Source organism: Phalangium opilio, unplaced genomic scaffold (genome assembly GCF_054372755.1).
Source record: "Phalangium opilio isolate 3A_F unplaced genomic scaffold, DU_Popi_V2 ptg000017l_1, whole genome shotgun sequence".
Taxonomy (NCBI): domain Eukaryota; kingdom Metazoa; phylum Arthropoda; class Arachnida; order Opiliones; family Phalangiidae; genus Phalangium; species Phalangium opilio.
In genome coordinates this window covers 2,651,246-2,666,236 of record NW_028324151.1, presented here as the reverse complement: position 1 = coordinate 2,666,236, position 14,991 = coordinate 2,651,246, and positions in this window count along the sequence as shown.

Here is a 14,991-nt window from a genome sequence, read left to right as displayed (position 1 = left end):
ACCCATTATAATTAAACCAGAGCTCTATCATCTCTTCCGAGTTGGTTCTGTACAATCACGATGAGACGAACTACTAAAAAAAAATTCACTTTTGATTTCAAGTACCCAAGCTCCTTGAGGTACACCCATGAAGGATCCCAAACGGTAATACCCCAAGAAAGAAAAAAGTCTATAACGATAGTGAAAGTGCATGCAGGAGGGTGGTTTAAAGTATAAGAAGCAAAACCGTAACGTAAAGGCGGAGGACTCCCTCTATTTTGGCAGCACCCTAACGCTTCTTGCTATAGCTAATACATTACAAAGAGCTTCCCTTTTGCAGGGGGAGGGAGATGAGATGAAGCCAGCAGCAGCAGCAGCCGGGATTTCGTCTTCGTGGGCTCATTCCGGGCTCGAAATTCTCACGAACCCAAAAATCTTAGCTTCCGAAATGCGTGCCTATATGGGATGCAGGCGCTAAGGGACCACACCGTTTTTTTCCCTTCTCGTTACCTTTAATGTTATATAACCATAGGATAATGTTATAAAAATCTAGGTAACAATCACCTATAGCAACGTCACGATCTACCCTCCCCATTCTCCATGGCCATACCATACCATACCGTTTCCTGAATGATTATTCCTATATAGATTATTAGCTAGCTACCTTACTCTTAATTTGAAATCACCGCCGTATTCGTGATGTAAGATATATAGTTCTAAACAAAAACAGAATCTCGTAATGTTATATTTCAAAATGAAATCTTCCAAAATTTTGAAAATATAAATATTGCTATACATAGTTTTCAGGCTAGGAGGATTCATACCATTTACACAAGGAGTAGAGGCTACTTGGAGGACAATAGACTGTGTCCATCCAGTAGCTTCGAATCCTTCTTTAAATGGTATGAATCCTACTAGCTTGAAAACTATGCATTCAAGGAGAGCCACCTGCATGGGGTATAGTCTTAGTTTGTTTATACTCCAAATTTGGTTGAATTTTGAAAAAAATTCTCTTCAAAATTTTGAGATTATCTCTACATTGACTTCTAGAAGACAGCAGCAGTCTGATGCATGGCAAATTGTGCCCTAACCTAAAAACCAAAATAATTTTAAACCTTAACCAACCCAAAAGGTAAACCTAACCTTACTTTATCCCATCATAAATCTACACACCATAAACACGATTATTAAATTAGAATTATAGAATTGAATTAAAATTCTAAACAGTCGTCATATCTTCCTTGTGCCATCCACAAACTTCAAAGATCTAACTTTTCTTGTAAATTTCTTAAACTTTGCAAAATGTTTTACTAAAGGTTACAAAGCTTCCGTGGCTACCCCACTAAATATTATACAACCTTGAAGATATGAATATAAGTAAACAAAGGTTATATTCTTTCCATACATCCCTACGGCTAACTAAAATAGGAAGTAAAACTCTACTTCCGTACTTCCTAAACACTGCAGCGTGCATTTCCTGAAGAAAAATGCCCGAAGAAAAATTACCTCGCGTAAATAACAAGACGGCCCAAGGGATCGTAATAGTAGGCACATCGAACGAGTGAATAGCCCCTCTATACCCTACCCTAAAGAGTGGATAACCCCTCTCTACCTTACCCTGTGAATAGCGTTTAGTTGTCAATGTAAACAAACGAGCATAAAAAAATTTCTCCGCACCCACGCGGTCTCGAACCGGGAGCCTTCCGCGTGTGAAGCGCGTGAGATAACCCCTACACAGCAGATACACATACCAGATGGCATCGTTTGACTGAATCTTATGCGAATTAAAAACTAACTTTAAAAAAATAACTTCCGTATCTTCATTAGACTAGACTTTATTGGGTACTGACCATCGTTAACGATTCATCTTGCAGGCACTATCATTCGCTGCCGCTACCAACTGCGCCACGATACACGATGATGTACTCTCTTTGAACTAATTTAGTTGTCAATTTAAACAAACGAACATAAAAGCATACCTCCGGACCCACGTGGTCTCGAACCCGGGGCCTTCCGTTTGTTAAGCGGGTGGGATAACCACTACACAGCAGATACATATACATGACGGCATCGTTTGACTAAATCTTATGTGAATTAAAAACTAACTAAAAAAAACCTTTTGTGTGTGAGCACTATCTTCATTACACAAGACTTCATTGGGTAATGACCATATTCGAAGATTAATCTTTCAGGCACCAGCATTCAATGGCGCTACCAACAGCGCCATGATACACGCTGCTGAAAACTATTTGAGCTAATTTAGTTGTCAATTTGAACTAGAAAGCTTAAAAAACTTCGGCGCACCTACGCGGTATCGAACCCGGGTCTCTCCGGATTTGGGGCGGATGAGACAACCACTCCTCAAGAAAAAAAGGTACCGACCCCATATGGGATACCGACCTCTTGAGGTACCGACCCCAATTGGGATACCGACCTCTTGAGGTACCGACCCTAATTGGGATACCGACCCTAATTGGGATACCGACCCCAATTGGGATACCGACCTCTGAACTCTCTTTGAGCTAATTTAGTTGTCAATTTTAACAAACGAGCATAAAAGAATTTCTCCGCACCCACGAGGTCTCGAACCCGGGTCCTTCCGAATGTGAAGCGGATGCGATGACCACTACACAACAAATACATATTCAAATACAAATCGTTTGACTAAATCTTATTTGAATTAAAAACAAACTAAAAAAAAACCAACTGCGCCACGAAGTCACGATGCTGATCTCCTATTTGAGCTAATTTAGTTGTCAATTTAAACTACCGAGCATAAAAAACTTCGACGCACCTACGTGGTTTCGAACCCGGGTCTATTCGGGTGTGAATCGGACGAGATAACCACTACACAGAAGATACATAACCAAGTGGGCATCTTTTACCTAAATTTTATTTTAAATAAAAGCTAACCATAAAAAAATAACTTCGGTATCTGAGCTCGGACCACTTTAGACACGACTTCACCGAGTACTGATCCACTGGGGGATACTGACCACTTCGAGTACTGATCCACTGAGGGATACTGACCACTTCGAGTACTGATCCACTGAGGGATACTGACCACTTCGAGCACTGATCCACTGAGGGATACTGACCACTTCGAAGATTGATCTTTTTCGGTACTGGCATTCAGTGGCGCTACCAACTGCGCCACGATACACGATGTTGAACCCTGTTTGAGCTAATTTAGTTGTCAATTTAAACTAACGAGTATAAAAGAAATTCCTCCGCACCCACGTGGTCTCGAACCCGGGGCCTTCCGCTTGTGAAGCCGGTGAGATAACCACTACACAGCAGATACATATACATGAAGGCATCGTTTGACTAAATCTTATGTGAATTAAAAACTAACTATAAAAAAACTGTGTGTGAGCACTATCTTAATTCTACAGGACCGGTAGGCCCTTGTAGATATGACTTGATACCGTTTTGTAACGTTAAAGTAATATTCACCCGCTTTTGCTAATTTCCAATGGAGATTAACATAGGTTTTTCGTGATTTTTCCCCACCGATAACTTAAAAACTACAGCGAAGATACTTTTCGGAAATATCTTAAATTAACAATTAAGTATTCAGGGTGTGCTATCAGCCAGTTTGATCAAAACAATTAAGTCTAAGTATGTTAATTTTAGTTAATTACAGAAGTACGGCGTTGACCATCGTGATTGGACATAATAATTAGCTAGATCTCTTGGAAAACTCAGTGTTATTACGTATCTGTAGTGTGGTGGTTATCACGTCCGCTTCACACACGGAATGTCCCAGGTTCGAGCCCAGGTGGATACATGTTTTAACCATGGTGATTGGACATAATAATTAGTTAGATCAATCTGCGTCATTTGACTAAATCTTACTTGAATTAAATACTAACTATAAAAAAATAACTTCGGTATCTGTGCACTGACTTCATTAGATACGACTGCATCGGGTACTGGCCGCTTTCGGTGCTGATCCCACTTGGGATACTGGTCGGTGCTGATCCCACTTGGGATACTGGTCGGTGCTGATCCCACTTGGGATACTGGTTGGTGCTGATCCCACTTGGGATACTGGCCGGTGCTGATCCCACTTGGGATACTGGCCGGTGCTGATCCCACTTGGGATACTGGCCGGTGCTGATCCCACTTGGGATACTGGCCGGTGCTGATCCCACTTGGGATACTGGCCGCTTTCGGTGCTGATCCCACTAGAGATACTGACCGCTTGTGGGGGCTGATCCCACTTGGGTTACTGACCGATTTGGGTATTGCCCATCTTCGAAGATTGATCTTTTGAGCACTGGCACTCAACGGCGCTACCAACTGCGCCATGATACACGTTGTTGAACCCTCTATGAGCAAATTTAGTTGTGAATTTAAACTAACGAGCTTAAAAGAATTTCTCCGCACCCACGGGGTCACGAACCCGGGCCCTTTCGCGTGTCAGGCAGATGAGATAACCGCTATACTACCGACACATGTACAATACTGCATCGTTTGACTAAATCTTATCTGAATTAAAAACTATCTAAAAAATAACTTCGCGTACTGATCCTCTGTGAGATACTGACCATCTTTGAATATTGATCTTTGTGGCATCGTAATTAAACGGCGCTACTTACTGCGCCACGACACACGGTGTTCAATCCTCTTTAAGCTTATTTAGTTGTGAATTTAAACTAACGAGCTTAAAAGAGCTGCTCCGCACCAACGTGGCTTCGAACCCGGGGCGGATGAGATAACCGCTATACAACACAAGCACATACAATTCTGCATCGTTTGACTAAATCTTATTTGAATAAAAAACTAACTAAAAAATAACTTCGGTATCTGAGCACGGACTTCATAATACATTGCTTCATCGGGCACGAAGATGAACCCTCTCTGAGCTAATTTAGTTGTGAATTTAAACTATCGAGCTTAAAAGAACTTCTCCGCACTCAAGAGGTCTCGAACCCGGGCCCTTCCGGGTGTGAAGCGGGTGAGATAACCGCTACACAACTTATACACATACCAATCTGCGTCATTTGACTAAATCTTACTTGAATTAAATACTAACTATAAAAAAAATAACTTCGGTATCTGTGCACTGACTTCATTAGACACGACTTCATCGGGTACTGGCCTCTTTCGGTGCTGATCCCACTTGGGATACTGGTCGGTGCTGATCCCACTTGGGATACTGGTCGGTGCTGATCCCACTTGGGATACTGGCCGGTGCTGATCCCACTTGGGATACTGGTCCGTGCTGATCCCACTTGGGATACTGGTCGGTGCTGATCCCACTTGGGATACTGGTCGGTGCTGATCCCACTTGGGATACTGGTCGGTGCTGATCCCACTTGGGATACTGGTCGGTGCTGATCCCACTTGGGATACTGGCCGCTTTCGGTGCTGATCCCACTAGAGATACTTACCGATTAGGCGGCTGATCCCACTTGGGATACTGACCGATTTGGGTATTGACCATCTTCGAAGATTGATCTTTTGAGCACTGGCACTCAACGGCGCTACCAACTGCGCCATGATACACGTTGTTGAACCCTCTCTGAGCAAATTTAGTTGTGAATTTAAACTAACGAGCTTAAAAGAATTTCTCCGCACCCACGGGGTCTCGAACCCGGGCCCTTTCGCGTGTCAGGCAGATGAGATAACCGCTATACTACCGACACATGTACAATACTGCATCGTTTGACTAAATCTTATCTGAATTAAAAACTATCTAAAAAATAACTTCGGGTACTGATCCTCTGTGAGATACTGACCATCTTTGAATATTAATCTTTGAAGTTCCTTCATTCAACGCCGCCACCAACTGCGCCATGATACACGATGATGAACCCTCTCTGAGCTAATTTAGTTGTGAATTTAAACTAACGAGATTAAAAGAATTTCTCCGCACCCACGGGGTCTCGAACCCGTGTCCTTCCGAGTGTGAAGCGGATAAGATAACCGCTATACAACACAAGCACATACAATTCTGCCTCGTTTGACTAAATCTTATTTGAATAAAAAACTAAATAAAAAAATAACTTCGGAATCTGAGCAAAATTCAAAAGTATCCGACCCCACAGATTAAGAGGTACCCCACCCCACATCACCCCGACATTTTAGAGATAAAAATAAATGATAAAAAACTCGGGGTTTTAATCAAGTCTCTATGGTTGAGTGGTAGAATGCTTGTCTACTACGCCAGGGACCCGGGTTCGATTCCCGGGTCTGACCTGAAAAAAATCTTAATTAAAATTAAATCTCTAACCGAGCCCAGTAACACCTATGGGTGGGTTGTGGTAATATAAAGTTCCTTTTAAAGGGCTCCTTCGGACCCTTAGACACATGGCCCCGCGGATTTCCATCCCCTCTTCATAGACGATCTTCCTCAACAAGCTCCCTCTCTCTGGCTAGGTAGGGGGGGTTCGGAAATCCGAAGGAGCCCTTTAAGCTAAAATCTGACGATAACGAAGCGACAACCCCGGCCACTACTACTACTACTACTACGACGGCTCGGGTCAAACTAAGAGCCTATCGTATACTACGATATGGCTAAAAAAGAAAATAGCCTGAAAGAAATCGTCTTCAAAAATAGGTCAAGACTTCAAATAGTAATGCAGGGAACATTTACAGTAGTTCCGGAATAGTTTCGTAATAGAGAGGACCTTGGAAGATCGGCAACGCGGATGCAAAAATAAATAACAATAACATGGCTGAGTTATTCAATAGATATAACACTGAAAATTACGTCAGGTATATACTGTATACTCCAAGCTAGGAACCCCGTAGTTTCCGCCCTTACTTCCCTGCGGAGCCAGATATCACTTCCCATGGGGTAATATTCCAAGCGAAATCGGAAATAGAAATCCCGGAATTGGAAAATGTATTCGAGATTCTGATCGGAAGTAAGAAAAGGTCTCATCATAGGGCTACTTAATATAAGAAAGACCCTGGAGCTGACTAGAGGGGTCTGACAGTTACCATTTGTAAATTATTCGTGATAAACGTATGGATGTTTTGAAAAATTAAGGGTTTGTGTGAAAATTTCAGGAAAAAATAAGGAATTGTGTGAAAATATCAGGAAGATTTAAGGTTTTCTATGAAAAATTAAGGTTTCTATGAGGAACAATGAGGTTTTCTTTGAAAATATCAGGAACAAATTAAGGTTTTCTATGAAAATTTCAGGACAAATTAAGGTTTTCTATGATTCTATCAGGAAAAAAACCAGCTAGATTATGAAAATATCAAGAAAAATTAAACTAACTTAATTCTATAATCAATATCTCGTATCTAAAACATTTTTATCAAATTATCAAACCCGATAATCTTTGTAAAATACGCTACCCCTCGATCTCTAACGTAGTATAGTACCAGTTCACCACCTCTCAAGAACCTCTCGACAGTCACCATCCCTATAGAGTCCGCGGAGTTACCATGCAGCATACCATGACAATTGTCGTTTATCAGCCCTCCCGGTTGGATATGTAAGTGGATACGCGTATAAGAAGTTTAAAGCCAAAAAAATAAGAAGGTTGGATTTTCTTCGATTCCCAATGAACAATAAAGAATACGAGACAAGCTTCTTTCTGGAACCATACATACCAAGTATAACCATGCAATAACCACCCCCGTAGATCAGACAGAATGGGGACTTATACAACAGTGTGGGAAGCGAACACTCGTGGACTACAGACGAAATGGAGCGGGTCCCCTCACCCATCAGGATGTAAGGGGGTACTATCAACAAGTACCACCAGTACCCTCTCGGATCCCGCGGGCAACCCCCGCAAAAACACCCTCGCAGATCACGATTTCGCTATTTTGATTTTATAACCAAACCAAAGAAGAAATAGCTAGTTTTCTTTATTTAGTTTGAGATAAAAGGGTGCGGGAACGAAATATTGAAAGTGAACAGTGAAGCCTTGTACCGTAGATACGTCGTTTTGTACAATATCTTGCGTGGGGGGGATTCAATCGATTGTTTGGTTAGTTTAAAAGTTGTGATCTAACTTCCGCCTTTACCCGCTTGCTTAATCCATGGGAATTTACCCTAAACGTATAGGATAACCTTGGAAGGATTTAGTCGTGGTTAAGAAATACCTTGATTATTTCGCGAAGGAGTTTCAAGTTATAATAGGTATATAATTTTAATCAAACCATATTTGGTGGGCCTAACTTGGTGGATAGAGATGGAGTAGTAATATTTGTGAGCCATCTGCGGGCATGGAAGTCTCCCAGAGTACCTTGCGCGCGCCCCTACCTTAAGTAATTTCCTACTAACTTGTATAGTTAACTTAAGTACAAAGGAATGGTGTCTCTTTAACGAAATTAGGTTCATTAGAAAGACTAATTTATTTATATTAATTGGTAAATTTTTTAAAAGATTTCACCAGGGGGACGGGACGAAAACATGAATGATTGGTTATCATAAACAAGATCACGATCGCACAATTTGCCTGTTATTATTCGAATCATAACCCATGTAGATCGCACGCAGAACCGACTATCTGATTTATGGTTATAAAATTTGCGCGGGAAACCGAATCCTCCATTTACCGCGCCAAAAACGGGCATGTTAAATAATGAAACACCCAAAATTTCTGTTACAATAATATTCCCCCTTTGAAATTTGTGTTCCGTAGTTCCTGATTTCGCCTGATTTTGTTGTACGTACCCTGCAAAATACGGAGAATACGATAAAATTCTTCTTTCCGCGTGGCGTATCTCCCTTCAAATGAAGGTGTGGGACATTTTTCATATTTATCAATTGCTTCTTAACCCCCACCCCTTAAAGTTTCGTCATCCATGGCAAGTATCCAGCCTCTTTAAAGGTCTCGATCGCATCCCGGGGATACCCTTTCACCTCTAAACCCCGAGGTCGAGATGCTAGGGTCATTAATTTCAAGAACGAACGGGACTGAGTGAATAACGACCAGAAATAAAACGTCTCAGACTTGACGGTAAAATAGCTTAGATTCGATGGACCTTTCCTGATAAAATCGAGGAGTGAGTTCCCAAGTAACTTTAACAGCGGTAAAAATGTGAACATGAATATAAGGGAAAGGCTAGAACCTTTAATTCCGGGGAGTTTAATCGAAAAGGTCCGTAACGATAAATTTTTGGAGCATTTCAGTGTTTTTCTTTTTTTTTTATCAAATTTCTTTATCCGTAAAGGCAAAGTATAATAAACTGTAATTTTAAAACTCCCTAAATTGTTCTATTTGTGGTCATATACATTTATTGACCTCTGACCTCCCTAAAGATACACTAAGGACAACTTTACACTAAAAGTGTGTTTTTTCCGTTCCCCCAGTGTTGCCAGGCCGTTGATGAGTCAAAAGATCGCCAAGATAAAGGCAAAGTTCTCTACCAACTTGACTCATAGATGGCGTCATAACCCTGAAGAGAGTTAATCTGATAGAGGGGAAGGAGTTTTCTGTAGCCCTTAAGTGAAAACTAATCTGTAAGAGGGAGAACTAAGGTAGGTTTTCTATCCGATACTTGTCCTTTAAGAAGATGAAACCACGACGGAGGGTTCGCGGTTGATCAGGCGTGACAAATTTTATAAATCACCTTCTTAGCTTACGTATTTACGACACCTAAAAGGCCTCCTTGTTGTTTTTACGATTCGGATTCGCCAAGGACTGGCTGGCTGGCAACATTGCTCAGACTCAGAGGTCGGTCGACAACCTCGAGGGCCGCCGATGTTATTATACATTTTTATAGACCTATTATGAATAATTCTAAAGAAAAATCGTTTTCTAATCGGTCGAACTTGACTAATTCTTTAAAAAATAACCACTTCCGGAGTTCTTCTTCGTATCGCCCATAGGTAGTAACAAATATTTTGAACGTAACCTAACTAAAGTATAAAGCATTTACTGTCCAATTAACATTTTGCTTAATTACTCGAGGCCTGATTGTCTGAACCCCAACCAAGTATTTAGTACATATTTAAAGGAGGAAAATAGTATTATAACATAGTTACTATTCTATCTATATCTATTTTGTTTACCACAAGGGACAATGTTTTCGAGTTATGATTTGATGAGTGTATTAGGGATGACCCCTTAATTAGAACACCCCCCACCTTAATTAATTTATCAGACTTGTACACCCTGTATAATTTTATTAAAATTATCTGAAGAAACTAAAATTAAAATAATACTCAGGTGTACCTATAGACCTAATTCTGAAGTTAAAGACTTCAGGTGCAGTAGTAGTTTATTCATTCATTCATTCAAGAAAGAGCTGCGCATATACAGGCACCCCCAAGCTCCCTAAATATACATCTTTCCCTCAAAACGTTTAGAATACAATAACTAGCTAAAGAAGTAGGTCTTTATCATAAAAAAACCGCCTAAAAAAAGATTTTCACATGGAGTTACCTATTAAACTTCCCGTTCTCCAAAGATTCCCAAAAACCTTAATGTTCCAAAAAAAAAAAAAAACACGTCTCCCTGCCTACATTTCAAGGCTGAGATCATTTTCTAGACCGCGTCTTTTTGATCCGCAGATTTTTTTCTCCATCAGTCAACATTGAGATTTTTTTAAAACTTTATCGGAAGTATAATAAACCGAAGGAAATAAATTAATACATAATTTTCAGACAAGGATTGATACCATTTACATTACAGGAGGAGAGGCTACTTTGTCCATCATGTAGCCTCGCCTCCTGCAGTGTAAATGGTATCAATACTCCTAGTCTGAAAACTATGCATAAAAAAATCCTTTGACAAATGTGTCGTCAACTTTCAATAAAACTATAATTTAATTGTAGCTTCGGTTAAATTTACTTCTAATTTCTTATATAACACCCCGCCTTGAAATCAGGGTCAGTGGGGACCCAAGGCCCACGAGGGACCCTTAATAGGATACACCGTGAATAAAAAAAAATATTTAATATTTAGGCTACGTACAACAAGGGATATCCCTAAATTAGACCAGACAGGGGACTCGTAAAGGCAACCATCTCAGGATACCTTTTCTTAATGCTATATTACAAATATATTCAAGCGCGATCTAGTTTAAACACCTGATTTTAAAAGCTACCTTGGTACATCCGCTTATCAGGTTACTGCTTAAAAGAAGGCACCGTGAATAATTTGAAAGAGACCCATTTTAGGGATATATAACCTTGAATAAAAGATACGGATTTTAAATATTTTTAAATATATAATGGGAAACAATAGGATTAACTACATAGTCAAGTTATTGACCATCTATTTTGCCTGAAATTTACATTAGAAACTGGATTTAAAGAGATAATGTAAACCAATTTATAATTATTTATGGAGGAATTTAATGATATTTACGTAGTTTACTGACTAGGAGCACTGATACTATTTACACCAGGAGGGGAGGCTACTTTCTACTGCACTTTGGTAGCCTGGTTTTATGAGAAGACAGCTGAGAGAAAGAGTGACAGAGACACCTCTTGGTTGAGAAGGTGGACAATTCAGACTATAGTACTAAGATTTCGAAATGTTTAAGCCTTGGACAAGGGGGATACCCTTTCCGGCCATCAGGTTGGATAATAATTCTGCCCTGGGTAAATTTATTACGTAACTTCCGGTCTCTTTTATTACTTTTCTATAGCTTAAACTCTCTCACTCTCTGTTGAGCGATCTATTAGGGTGCAAATCGTTTTATATTAGGAGAGAGGGTTCTTTTGGGCCCTTTTCGTCTTTGGAACAAAATAAGGGGTACCTCAATGGATGGGGTTCACTTATTGATATGCTCTTTTCAAGCCTAACAATATTCTCTTTGGGGGAAATTTCGTGAGAAGGACCTCGAAAACAAATTTGTTACTAATATTTTAGGTTTTCTTCTTCTAGTATGACGTCGTTGTACGTTTTACCAGAAGTATATAATACTTCTCTTCGGTTTTACTCAATTTCATGAACAAATATTAAATAATAAGTATAAAAAACATCACCCCGACAATTCAAAATAGTATTTTCAATAAGAAATTAACATAACTCAAAACAAATTAACGCCTAATTTGACCTATAAATTAATTAAACAATATATTAAGAAAACAATTACTCACCTAAAAGTCTAAAACGAACAATAAATTTAAGAAGTTAGGCTTTTTCCGGAAGTCCCATCTCCTATGAAAGTTTTTTACACCAGCGGCCTTGATCTGTCCTTGCAAGTTTTTTGACATCCATTTTAGACGATAATTAATTATTACATCACACAAAAACACGCGCACTTAATCCATTTTGTCCTAATTAATGTTGATTAATCGTTATTTTTGACTGATTGCTAATTATTTTCAGGAAATTTTTATAAAAAATAAAGGTCAAGAGAAACGTCACTTCTCTTCCACATGATCGACTGCTCGACGCCGGTAACGGTTTTTTTTTTCAAATGGTCTGCTAATTTGTATTTTTTTAAGTGCAAGCTTATTTCACGCCCTCTTCACCAAAATAAAAGGGATTTTTTTTTTTTTTTTTTGCTCCAACGAAGTTGCCGAGCTAGGGCTTGTACAGCCTTACAGCTCCAAATATAGGGTAGATAATGTCAGAATTCAAATGCCCAAAAATTTCTTAACTCCAGTTTTAAAATGAAATATTGATGTCTGGGAGACTAGGTCATTAGGGAGGGAGTTCCAAATGGGAATGGTTCGACGGAAGAAAGAGTGTCTCAGAGGGCCCTTGCGGGAAGGGGGAAGGAATAGCTTTCTATTATTTCCGCGCGTTTGATGTAAGTGGGGAACGGAGGTGAAGTAACGCTGGTTCGATTTACTTAAAACTCTATAGAGACTGACGAGGTCGAGATAGGTACGTCGCAGCGACAGGGGGGTCCAGCCCAAAGCAGATAATCTAGTGGCTCGAGGAAGATGACGCAGGGACGTACAGAGCTTGGAAGCACGACCTTGGACACTATCAAGGAGGGCAATATCTCCTTGGAAAGAGGGGTTCCATAACTGGCTTCCAAACTCCAGTAACGGCCGCACATAGCAGTGAAAGATACGTGTGAGAAGCCGGGGAGAGAGGTTTGGGAAGTTGGCCTTTACTGTAGCAAGGAGACCGTTAGCACGACTGCATGCTTGCTTAACATGAGTGTGAAATTTCAGATTGTGGGAGACACGAACCCCCAAATCCCGACACTCATCAACACGACGGATGTTAGAACCCCCAAGATAATAAGGGGTGGGTAATTCTAGGTCTAATTGAGAATTGTGGACTGTAAGGAGCAAGGATTTTTGACTGTTAAATTGGAGGCCATTGCGCGCCGACCAAGCTTCCAGTTGGTGTAGGTCTGATTGCAAACCCCGAACATCAGCATGCGATTTAATAACACGGAAAATTTTGAGATCGTCAGCAAACAGACATAACGGAGAAGTTAGATGGGAGGGTAGATCATTTATATAAATGAGGAATAATAAGGGACCGAGGACGCTGCCCTGGGGAACGCCACTGGGCACTGGTAGGGGGTCACTTAAGAATTCGCCAACGCGTACCGCTTGGGTTCGTTGAAGGAGGTAGGATTGGACCCACTGGTGGATATTGTTAGATATGCCTAGTGATCGTAGCTTAGCCAAAAGGCGCTGGTGGGGAACCGAGTCAAACGCCTTCGCGATGTCGAGATAAATTACATCTACCTGGTGGCCCTCGTCGAACGCGTTTAACCAAGTAGAAAAGGCAGAGAGGAGATTCGACTCCACAGAGCGCCCACTGAGGAAGCCGTGCTGAAAAGTACTAAGTAGGGGGTTAACAAACTGCATTAAAGGGGCGCGAATGCATTTCTCGAGTACCTTACAGACAGTGGACGTTAAACTAATTGGGCGATAGTTTGCTGCGTCACTTCTACTACCCTTGCCTTTATAAATCGGAGTGACAGACGCAACACGCCATTCCGAGGGTATGGTTCCGCTGGTTAGGGAAGTTGAAAAGAGGGTGAGAAGGGGCGCGGCAAGTGAAGCGGCGCAATTTTTGAGGAGGCGGTTGGGTATACCATCAGGGCCTGAGGCACTCTTAATGTCAAGTTGATTTAGGATAAGCTTCAGGTCAATTAAATTGGGAAGGAAGTCTGGCATCTGAGTTGTGACATTATCAGGTAGGTCCGTTAGATCAGGGGGATTCGAGTTAAAGTTTTTCGATAGTGTGATATTTAAACTGTTCGCCATTGCCACATCGGAGTCGGTAGGTTCACCATTAGGGAGACGAATGTTGAGGCGCGTCGGCAGTGTGCGAATCTGACGATTTATGAAGCGGTAAAACGCGCGAGGGTTAGTTTTGACTACAGAAAGTTTTCGCGTTTGAAAGTCAGCACTAGCTTGCCGTAAAAGAGATTTGACGTGGCGGACCTGAAGTTTGTAGAAGGGCTGTAATCGGTCATGGGCGGTATGGTTACCAGTGCAGATAGCATGGCGAAGTTTTTTCCATAACCGTTCTTTTTTCCGAACGGCACGCTTAGTTGAACGCGAGATCCAAGGACCTGGGGGACGACGGGCCGAGTGGTTGTACAGAGGGACTGTCTTTGAGACACAGTCGAAGAGGTTGTCTTTGAAGAAGGTCCATGCGTCTTCAATAGGGAGAGCAGCAAGAGAGGACCAGTCTTTGGTAGCGAGTAGTAGGTTAAGCTGTTTGTAGTCACCACAACTGAAGTCGTAGTCGTGATGAAATTTTATGGCTGGTGGAGCAACACTAGCTAAGGGGTACTCTGCACAGATTGTTACATGGTCGCTGCCACCAACAGGGGGTAGTGACGTAAGGATCGGACACACATTGGCCTTGGTTAAGAACAAGTCAAGAATATTATGGGACAACGAATTGCATTGGCCAAAACGAGTGGGGAAAGTTACGTGTTGAAAATAATATTTATTGGGTAGGGGCAGCTTCCTCGTTTTCCAGTAGTAGGCTCTACGGGAAGATAAAATGAAGTGCCATTTATTTATTTGCATGAATATATCAGCCCACAAAGTCAACAGAATGACGTGTTGTTAAATTTTCCGGCCTGAACTGTACCTTATAGTTGATATTTTACTAGGCTCGGAAGCTAATATTTTATCATTTCGCAATTATAATC